Here is a 12,522-nt window from a genome sequence, read left to right on the forward strand (position 1 = left end):
CTTTAAAATGAGCTAGGTCCGGTTCGGAACTTTACCGTTGGTATATGCCGAAAAGTATCGAATGTATGCATATGGTTAATACGGAAAATTACGTTAAGGGGCACCTTTGAACCTCTGTGGTGGCCAGACGGGCCCGGATCCCAGAAAAATATTTAAGTGGCAAATAGCTTGGATCAATACCTTTGAAATGAGCTAGGTCCGGTTCGGAACTTTGCCGTAGGGATATGTCGAGGAGTACCGAATGTGTGGTTGGTATGGAAAATACGTAAATTGGCAACTTTGAACCTCTGTGGTGGCCAGACGGGCCCGGATCCCAGAAAAATATTTAAGTGGCAAATAGCTTGGATCAATACCTTTGAAATGAGCTAGGTCCGGTTCGGAACTTTGCCGTAGGGATATGTCGAGGAGTACCGAATGTGTGGTTGGTATGGAAAATACGTAAATTGGCAACTTTGAACCTCTGTGGTGGCCAGACGGGCCCGGATCCCAGAAAAATATTTAAGTGGGGAATAGCTTGGGTCAATACCTTTAAAATGAGCTAGGTCCGGTTCGGAACTTTGCCGTTGGTATATGCCGAAAAGTATCGAATGTATGCATATGGTTAATACGGAAAATTACGTTAAGGGGCACCTTTGAACCTCTGTGGTGGCCAGACGGGCCCGGATCCCAGAAAAATATTTAAGTGGCAAATAGCTTGGATCAATACCTTTGAAATGAGCTAGGTCCGGTTCGGAACTTTGCCGTAGGGATATGTCGAGGAGTACCGAATGTGTGGTTGGTATGGAAAATACGTAAATTGGCAACTTTGAACCTCTGTGGTGGCCAGACGGGCCCGGATCCCAGAAAAATATTTAAGTGGGGAATAGCTTGGGTCAATACCTTTAAAATGAGCTAGGTCCGGTTTGGAACTTTGGCGTAAGTATATGCCGAAAAGTACCGAATGTGTGGTTAATACGGAAATTGACGTTAAGGGGCACCCTAGAACCTCTGTGGTGGCCAGACAGGCCCGGATCCCAGAAAATATTTAAGTTGGTAATAGCTTTGGTCAGTACCTTTAAAATCAGCCAGACCCGGTTCGGAACTTTGCCGTAGGGATATGTCGAGGAATACCGAATGTATTGTTGATATAGAAAATACATGTACGTAAATGGACAATTTTGAACCTCTGTGGTGGCCAGACCGTGCCGGTTCCCAGAAAATTTTTGAAGTGGCGAATAGCTCGGGTCAATACCTTTAAAATGAGATAGGTCTGGTTCGGAACATTGCCGTAGAGATAAGCCTAGGATTTCCGAAAGCATGTGTGGTTAATATGAAAAGTACGTTAATAGTACTGCAACCAGAGTTCATTTTTTAAAACTTTAATGGTCCGGAAGAACACACACCTAAATTATATATCGATGGAAAGAAGAAAACGTGTACAATAAGAAAAGTTGGGTCGTAAAAATCCAGAGTGGTCACAATTTTGTGAAATTGAGGTCAAAGGTCAGACCTAAAAATATCAATATTTCAACCACAAGGACAAAAAGGAGAAATATTCTGATATTTATTCAATAGAATGCTACAAAAACGATTCAATCATAAGCATATGCTATAAACGATGTTAAAACGACAAATTTGAATACTTATATGAAGAGCTGCCATTACAAAATGGCGTTGATTTGGAACCTTCTGATTTTTTTCCAATTAAGACATAACAAAAGAAGAAGTGGCCTTGACCTTTTCACATCCATTAACTTTCATATTGTGTATAGTATTTCACTATAGTATATTACAGAATTATTTTCTAAAGTTTAAAACACCACTTTATCAAATTATTTCAATATTTTTTCTATCTTTGAAAAAAACAAAATTCAAGCGCTGAAACAGTGTTTTTAATTTTGCATCTTAAAGGTTGTGTATTTTGTGAAAATTAGTATCTAGTTATAGATAAATACATATTGTGTTTTTGCAAAGTCTGGACAGAGCAGTTATAACACAAAATATACTATAGTCACCCGAGGCGAATGCGAGGTCCCTTTTTTATAAGAACAAGTTAGGCGCAGGACAGAGTTTGTTCAAAGCAAACACAGTTTTTGAGTACAAATGCTATCTAGAGCGTAAATACCGTCATGATTCGGTCAAACTCGTCAGATATAGTCTTACCTTTGCATAGGAAACACAAAAGAAATGTGAGTACAAAGTTTCGATCAATGTTCGTGACCCATATTCCCATATGCATATGCATGATGTATCTGCACTGCCAATCCCAAATGTAATGGGGCTAATGTTGCTACAGAAACGATTGATTTTGTAAAAGCCATACGTTTACGAATTTTTGTTAACTTTAGGGACAATATACGGTTCAGAAGCGCCTTTATGTTATTTTTCATCAATTAACTAACAAATGAATTTTTGAGCCTAGGCTCCGTGTTGAAGACCGGAACGTGACCTTTAATGGTAGCATTGACACTCATATCACATCTTCCTATATCTATTAACAAGCTATGCGGGCATCATTTCCATAGAAATACCAAAACGAGGACATAACTCATAAGAGCACTGGTGGCAGGGTGAAGTAATTGTTCTTCTTTTAATGTATCCTTGATATTTTCAGACACACCTTGGTGTAATTCTGAAAGTCTTAACATAGACTTCAATTTTCCTGCAGCAGATATGGCATCCCCTAAATTGAGTTCAGAGCTAAACTCTATATTTCATATCCCTTGGCCCCACTGTGTTTGAATTGTAAGGTGTCACAATATCTAGTTAGTTCTGGAGTTTGGCAGTTTGGTAAGCATCAGAGACAATCTTGGATAAAATTGATCGGTATATATAGAGGATGTGCTACATGAGAAAGGCTTTTTCTAATGGAAGAACAAATCACATCACTAACAATCGTTATTAATGAACTGACAGCAACTGACCGCAAGTTCAAATTCTAATTTTTCAGAAACTGTTTTACTTAATTGCACAGGTGTTGACTTCAATAAGTACTTGGTTATGCATGGATAAATAATTACTCACATTAATAAGCACAACTTAAAAGACTGTCAACACGTTTAAAGGACTCAGTTTTGCGTAGTTTTCTGGTTTTTTTTTAAAGGTTTTTCTTTTACACAAAAACCCTGTTTTCATATCCAAACTACAAGGAAGAAACTGAGCGCGAGATCGTATAAAAGTGTCAGGTTGTGAGGATACATGTCGATTAGTTTGATCACATATATGGATTTCTGTTGTTTCTAATTTAAAGTTCCCCAAGGGTGACTGGGGAAACGAAATATGGTCACTTGGTCTTCCCCCGACCGGCAGTGAAACGAAGTGGGGCGTCCGTTTGGCTGTGAGGGATGTATCAAGTTTGCAGTCACGTCCGGTCAGAATGGAGACGTTAAATCCTATGCCCCGTGTAAAGGGAATGTCACGTTCTTTGCACGTTAAAAACCCTTGCATCAATTCTTTGAGGGGTCCGTAGGTGGCATGTTGCAATGGACAATTTCTGTCCCAATTCAATATACCATCATTTTCCATTGGCAGTCTAAATTTTCCCGATCATCATCCCGAATGGCCTCTATTATGACAAAACCTACTTATTGTTTTTATTGTTAACTTGTTCTCATCCTGAACATGCATGACATATTTGCCACTGGACGTTAAGCAACCAACAATCAATCAATCAATCTAATTTAAAGATGCACACCAAGTTTGCCTTCTGGTGTAAGTGTCATAACATCACTGATGATTCGCATACGGAAAGCCGAATTTCAAGAGAACTTGGTTTTAGCATCACCTTGTCACACACAAAATATCTGCGAAACTTCAATAGTACTTTTCCCCCGACCACTTGCATGCATATTAATTGCTCTGAGGTTAAACATTGACATACAATGTATTTTCACACAATGTCAACTATAGTCATTATCCGGAAAACCTCTTATCCGAAGGATTTGGTTAACTTTTATATAAAGTCAAAATTTTATTAACAAAAATATAACTTTTTTACAGAAAATACACGAAAGAACTACTATATATATTCAAATCACTCAAAAATAAATTAACTTCTCCTACAAAATCTACATAATCACATCGAAACTATCAAATTGATTGTGAAGGAAAAAATAAATGGTGGAGCTGATTGACGGATAGGAAATTTCCGTAATTAAAAAAGGTACAAATGATGTTTTTATTTTTGAGTTTTTGACAAAATTGTTTGGAATTTGCCCAACAAAATTTGCATGCAGTATCGCAATAAAATTTGTTGTCCTCTCAAATGTCAAATACTGTTTTTGAATCATATGTTTTTTCGTTTTCAAAGAAAAACGCGTTAAATTTTTATCTAAAACAATCAGCCAACTTTAAGTTTGAAAGTTTTACTTGGAGATGGTATTATATTTATGTCTTCATCATTCCGATGATCCTTGATGATACGTGCATAGAAAATATTTACGAAAATATCGGGAAATTTAACCAAAAAATATAGTTTTGGATTTTAAGGTAACTACCCAAAACCGTAAATTGAGGAGTACCCCCATTAAAGGGATAAAATACAAAAATGTGACCATAGAAACTTTTTACGACCCGACGAAAATTAAAATATAGATATTATTCTATCATTTAAAACAATTTGCAGCCGTGTGTTATTCCGGACCATTAAACTCGTTAACTAAGGTCTTTTTCGATGTCAGTTGCAGTACTATAAGGCACACCTTTGAATCCCTATAATGGCCAATATCTTTCATAAGTATAACACCTCCAAATATAGATAAATTAAGATGGCTTCTTATAATGCTAGTAAAAAAGAACACGAATATAAAGTGTATGGAACTTGTTTGGTAACCTTCTTTCATTGAAACAGGTTAAATTTAAAGTAGGGGACGGACACAGTTTTAAACTTTAAAGAAAAGAATGTTTAAAAAGGTGGACCGAGAAAAGTCTTAACCGGTGTCCCAAGTGTTAAAAACTTAAGCCCAAAGGTATCGCATCAAGGATTTTACTGACGAAAAAGTACAAAGTTCTTTTTATGAACCTTAACTTAAAAGACGGTTCAGGATTTGAACCGCATCGGAAAGGTCTTGCGAAAACAAAACAGGTGTGGGTGAAAGAGGTCTTTGTTCCATGAAAAGGGTAACCTAAGTCCATAAACTCTTGATTTAAACAATAAGATTTGCAGTACCAACCTTTTAGCAAGTATAGGCTTTGACAATTTGACCAAGATTATAAAGGATACTTTCGTTATGCAAGTATTAATGTGGTGAAGGCTTAAACATCTGGACTACGTCTTTACCAAATAATAAACCACTAACGGATTTTAATCTCCCACCAGCATGTTTCGATAGAATACACATCCTCAGACTCTCTAGATTTTCCTTGTTTTGGTCTTAAGCTTCTATTGACAACTAAAGTTTCAAGAGTTCATCAATGTTTTATGTGTCGAGTTTTTAATCTGATTTACCTCGAGTTCTTGGTGCAGAGTGGTCTTAAACTCATCTACCTTTTTCTCGAGTTCTTTAATGACTGTATCATATCCTTTCTCTAGTCGTTTCATATCTCTCTTTATCTGATTACACGCGGATTGTAATTTTAATTCTAACGGTTTCGTATAGTGTTTCAATTGACGCATGACTCGTCGTTTTGTTGCAGCATCCGTATTATTATTCTAAGATTTAATGTTAGTGATAGGATTGTTGTTCATGTTCAATTCTTCAAGCAATTGACTCCTATGTATTTCTCAATTTCCATAAAGTCCAAATTTGTCTGTCTTGGAAACGCAACTTCATCAAGGTTTTCCTTCAGACAAAATTGTGACAATTACAAACAAAAGTGTCCACAGACCACTGGTGCTCTTATCTGAAGTTCATCGGTGATGTAGTAGATCTTAAGTTTCAAGTAATTTACCATTACGTAAGGGGGAATTAAAGTCCGTAAGAATGAAAATACGCTTTGCTTGTTGTCGTCTTAAACTAACACGTCCAATGGGTTCCAGGTCTCATAATGGAAGGGTTAAAAGGTCATCAAACACGTCTTGCAATCGTTAAATGTAATGTTCTGTCAATTGACTTGTTTCTTCGTTCCTTTAGCTTTCCTGGTGTGTTGACCATCACCCATTTGATATTAACACATCTTGTAAACATCCATACAAAGTTAGCCATCATTTGACCACCACATGCATACCAATCATTTTTTTGTTGTTGACGTTGGTCGGAATTCGAAAACGGGTTGTCCATACAATAGTTTGATGTGTCAATCTTGTTTTGAATGTGAGATATGTCTTTGTAAAAGTCGTCGGTTTAAATTTAATAGGCTTAACTATCAGTGTCGGTAAAAAATTGTCGAACTTTGTTCCCGTTGGTTTACGCACAAAGTCCAAATGAATGTCGTACATTTAAAATCTTTGAAATGTCTAAGATAATTGCTCCTTAGTACACAGGCTTGTTAAACTTTAGTTTGGTTTTCTTTATGTTTACTATTACCATGGACTCGTTATACACCACGAATTGATCACAGTTGGGTGTAGCTATTAGTTTCAACGGTTGCTTATCAGTAGTCATTAATATTATATTCACCCGTTAACGTGTGTTTTCCATGGTATTTTCAAACATTGAGTTGTTCATCAGTTTAAAGGAAGACTTTTCAGATACGATGCTGGCTATGATTCTAAGGTTAGTGTTCAGGTCAATGAAAATTTTAAGCCAAATTGATTGTTAAAGTTTTGACACACGATGCACTTTGGTTAATACCAACCATTGGAAACAACACTGTTTCAAATTAAAAAAAAAAATAGTAAACACATGTAGTACATGAACATAGTCAGCCACACTAATGTGTTTATTATTAAGTCGGTCAGCAGATAGTAGTTGTGTTTTCGTCATGTCGTAATGACCCTTCATGAAATCGTAAGATAAACATTTTATTTTTAATTATTTATCATAAATTCATTATTCTACCTAAATCACGACTTTTATACCTTAAATTGGTTCAACTTTAAATTCTAAGCTAAATATATAAGGTGTCGGACGAATTTAACATAAACTTATACGAATCAATGAAAAGCATTTCTTACCGGTAATTGACAGTCTAAGTTACATTTTTTTTATGTGCTGCACCACGATACTTACCTGTCGAACGCTCGTGATCACGCACTTTGTCTTCACCTAATTCATCATCGCACATGTGACAATCTTAACTCGCTGTAAAACATTGGGATCTTCTTCAGTCATCACCAGGTCTTTTATCAATGTACATGTCTGCAATCGCCTTCATTATCTCTTCCATACAAGCCACAAATCTCTGAACAATGTCTTCCAGTGAGTACACTTTTGTTTATTTATATTCCCTATGAGCATACTGGACACGGTAGTAAAACCAGAAGGTGTATTTTGTTAGTTAACATCCGTGTAAGCTTTTTGTTTGTCAGGTTGGCAAGTGTCTATCTGTTCTTAGCTACATTGAATGTCAGCATAAATCACATAAGGAAATCGCATTTTACGTTGGTACTATGTTGTAAGATATTGTAATGGTATCTTCTTCTGGAATTTCGATTTTCACTCCATTCATCATATCACAATACATTAAATGTTCGTCTAAAAAGTCTTCCTTTAACAATGATTGAAACATCTTCGACAAAAACACTTTACCATTGTGGGATGACACTTGGGGACTTAACAAATGTGATAATAGTTATCAAAGTACCAGGATTATAATTTTGTACGCCAGACGCGCGTTTCGTCTACATAAGACTCATCAGTGACGCTCATATCAAAATATTTATAAAGCCAAACAAGTACAAAGTTGAAGAACAATAAGGATCCAAAATTCCAAAAAGTTGTGCCAAATACGGCTAAGGTAATCTATTCCTGGGATAAGAAAATCCTTAGTTTTTCGAAAAATTCAGTTTTGTAAACGGGAAATTTAAAAAAATGACCACAATATTGATATTCATGTCAACACCGAAGTGTTGACTACTGGGCTGGTAATACCCTCGGGGACGAAACGTCCACCAGCAGTGGCATCGACCCAGTGGTGTAAATAGTTATCAAAGTACCAGGATTATAATTTTGTACGCCAGACGCGCGTTTCGTCTACATAAGACTCATCAGTGACGCTCATATCAAAATATTTATAAAGCCAAACAAGTACAAACTTTTTATCCAACAGTAATGATGTTTAGTAGCATTGGTTACAACGTGTTTGTGTGAGTTCTATTCTTTCTGATGTTTTTTGAATTTTTAACGGGTACTTTTTTGAATTTTTTGTATTGACTCACTCGTAAAATGTACTTTTCTGATCCACCTATTCATGATGTGATTGTGAGAATACAGCTCACGTTAATAATGGCCTTCTTCTGTGCTAGTTTTACTGAAAGGCGTAGGTAAGACTCAAACTTCAGGGATACAATTTATTCATATGAAGGTGTACTTCTACAATATGACTAACGTTCACTCACTTCCATCACGCATGCAAGTTACTATGCTTTCTTGTGCCTTTTCTATCATTACTGTTAGTTCAGTGTCTTAGTTGGTTGATTCAGTAATACTAACTTGCCATGCTTGAGTTGACCTTAAAAGTGGAATCACTGTCACCTGTTGCAAGGTTTTTTTTACCAACTGTACTAGAAGCACCTTCGATGCCTACTTTAAGTTGTCTTCTGAAATTTTACGAATCAAATGTATGTAAAGCACTTCGACTTGCCTTAAAAATGAATTAACAAATGGTTCAATAAACACTGTAGTTCTTTTCTACCATCTTTCATATTAATAACAGGTTTCTTAGCTATGTCTTGTTGCAGTCCTTTTTCCTTTATCTTGATCTATATATAAGGTATACCACGTTTCTTTGCTTTTAGTATTAATTCATTTTTAGTGAAAACTTCTGTATGGGGTAACACTTGATGCGTTTTATCTTCAATAAGCTTTACCAACACGTCTTTTGGGTTTATACTATATCCTTTTAACCCCAAATCCTTTGTTTACCGTTATTTGTAAATGACCCGTTGGTATTGTCTTTATAAACCTAGCGCAACCTCTTTATTATGTAGAGCATGTATATTAACTGACAATCTAGGCGTACCCGATATGTTTTTGTTTGTTAATGCCATTATTTATTTAATACTTACACGCATATGTCTTTTATGATTATTTTTTTTTTTTTCAATTTTACACCTCTAACCACCACTTTTAATTTGTTTAATCTAATGTTTACTAGATGTGAAAAGAAAAATAAGGACACGTACTACTACGCGGTTTTCTGTCTAATAAGGGTATAGGCAGTCGTACTTATGATGAACGGTCCTTCCAACGTTCTTGTTTCGTAATACAACCCACTACAAGCCCACACCTTACTTGTTACCCGTTTTATTGAATTCAAGATTAGTAGGTAAGTATCACAAATTATTTCATCCCCACTTGTAGTGTCAATAATTTGGTTCACCTCACTTGTTGGCAGGTCCTTCCATTTTTTTTCTTTTGTGTCAAAGGTATTCAGATCAATGAAATAATATTGATTATAAGATGCCTTCATAATCCTAAATATTCCTATATTCTGTTTTTTTTTTCAATTTAAAAAACACCACCCGTACTCCTATTCAAATTCTAACCCTAACACCCCTTACCCTAACAACCTTACTCTAAAACCTTAAACACCTTAATGAGCAGTTTTAAATCAGACTACTTTAACTTTTACACCATGATGCTTATTTACCTGTATAATGTTACGTCATAACTTTTACTTACTAATATGACGTCACTTTTTTCACTGTCACCTTCCTACTTTCACGTTCATTGTTAATTACTAAAATTGAAAGTGTTGCAGCATTCTCTATTCTACACCACAGGTATGAACCCAGGCTATTCACTACTTTTTTTTATATAATCCAGAGCCATCTGCATTACAGTGGTTCCGAAATTCATATAACGTATTTAACTTACAAACCACATATTCGGAACATCTTAGCATATCCTGACGGCAAAGTTCCGATTTAATATTTTTCTGGGATCATGGCAATCCTGACCACAATTGGGGTTAAAAGTTGTGCCTTAACATATTTTCATAATAATCATGTCAGAAAATACACAAATACAAACATTATGCTATGGTAACGTTGTTACCATAACGCTATAGTGAGTGACGTTATTGTATTATTCATTAGCTATCATGACGATTAAACGTATATAGAACACACAACGCATTTATTGAGATTTTTAAACATTTATGGTGCCGTGACGGACGTTAAAGGCAATACGTGTCGGCAACAGAGCAGCATTGACGAAGCTATGGATCAAATTCGAGGAGCTGAAAGAGAATCCTGAAAACGTCAAAATGGAGGAATTCAAAGCCATATAGTATGCCGTAACCCAGAAAAAGAAGATTATTCATGATTTAAACGAGAAGATGAAAGAAATCCAACACGAGGATCACATTGAACAAGAAATTACAGACTCGGATGAGAATATGCTTGATTTAGACAGTAAACTAAAGCAAATACGAAAACTTAAGCAAACAATCAAATCCCCCAACAATAATTCTAATTTAAAAGAAAGTAAACAATGAACGCTAACACTGAATGCTATATACCTTCATCAAACGCTATTTATACAAACACATCAGCCGTTTACATGCTAAACACTAGAAAACGAATTCCATCGGAGGAAAATCCTACCGGAAATCAATCAAGCAACTTTATTGGTCCGATTTTACAATCATACAATACTCAGGAAGATTGTTCGTATATACAACCACCAGCCCAACTACCAAATGTATTTAGTAATGTAAATCATAGATTATTTTAATTAGATTAGCCACATTTTGACGAGTATGTTTTGCAGTTGAGCACATTTTGGGACTTTTTCGAATGTACCATACACTAAAATAGTAGCCTTACACCAATACAGAAATTTAGTTATCTGAAAGCCCAGCTTATAAAAACCGCCGCCCAAACCATAGCAGGATTTGCGCTTACGCACACCAATTATGAGACAGCCGTTTGTTTGCTAAGAGAGAGATTTGGAAACTCACACAATTTTTTAATGCTTACATGAAATCACTCATGAGCTTACCCGCCCCGACAAGTGATGCATTTAGCTTGAGATCTTACAGAGACAAACTTGAATCATATGTGCGAGGATTAGAGTCACTTTGTCAAACACCTGAGATGTATGGTTTGCTTTAGTTTTGGACAAGTTACCGATTGACATGAGAAAATCTATTGCAAGAAAACGCAGGAGATATAACTTGATATTGAAAAATCTACGAATAGCAATAACTAAAGAGATTGAAATACTTAAAGCTGGCGAAGGAGTCATGAATTCAGACATATTGTACGCCACTGCACTTTTTTATGGGTACGCAATCACATTCATACCAGAGCGAATTCAAAGACACACGTAAGATGGTAAATACACATACATGTATATTTTTTTTTAACTGAGCACTATCCGGCGGAGTGCCCTGAAGTAACAGACGTAAACATAAGAAATCAAATTGTAAAACAGAAACAGTTATGCTTTAACTGTAAAGGGTCACACTAAGTAGCCGCATGCCACTCTACTGAACGATGCAAAAAGTTTAACGGAATACATCATACTAGCATATGTAAAGGAAAAGAGGTAATTCCAGGTATGACACCGCAGCCTACAATACAATAATCAGCAATCAACGTAGCTGAAACACCAAACGAGACTACAGTAATGTATCCATCACATCAGAGTCACGACATTCTCCCGAAAACAACAACGGCACCAGTTGTAAATAACGACCAAGAACTAGAAAGTAACATCTTATTTGACGAGGGAGCACAGCCTTCTTCAATTTTATAACTCAGAAATTAACTGATAAATTAGAAACAAATCCTACAGAAAAAGTAAGCATTCATCCGTCTGTGATTTGAAATTTATCCCAGAAGGTTCGCAACTTAGACACTGCAACAATACAGTTACAGACCGACACAGGAGAAAAAGTCCACATCGACACACTCATTGTTCCAGAGATTGCCGTTCCGATTTAAAACAAGATTTCACAGACTACAAGGAACTTTCCACTTTTAAACTTAAATACAGAACGTTTCGAAATTGACTTACTCATAGGCACCGACTACTACTGGTAAATTATCGAGGACAGAGTTATAAGAGGAAAATGACCAATCGTTGTACAGTCAAAGTTCGGATGTGTGTTATCAGGACTAATCAATAGAAACATCCACCATCCGACAACATCTATAGCTCTGGTAAACGTCATTGAAGACAAGAACACAGCGAAAAAGGAAAGTCCACGGCAAAGTTGCTATGGAAACATGACCGTTCAGATGATATACCTTCAGGCACGACCGTTGCCAAAAGAAGACCAGAAGACACATCACAATGGCTCGTACAAAGTAGATCGCACATGAACCCACTTAAGGAAAATTTCAAAGAAAGTAACTTGCTACCTAGACGAACGAACACACCCTCAACTGGTAGAGTCAAGAACCCAAATAGATACAAGAAAGGAACTTACAACGCATAAAGAAAATTACCGCTGAGTGATGCTACAGTAGGTGGCAGAAGAAAAATCCATGAA

The sequence above is a fragment of the Mytilus galloprovincialis genome, chromosome 5, assembly GCF_965363235.1.
Source record: "Mytilus galloprovincialis chromosome 5, xbMytGall1.hap1.1, whole genome shotgun sequence".
Classification (NCBI taxonomy): Eukaryota; Metazoa; Mollusca; class Bivalvia; order Mytilida; family Mytilidae; genus Mytilus; species Mytilus galloprovincialis.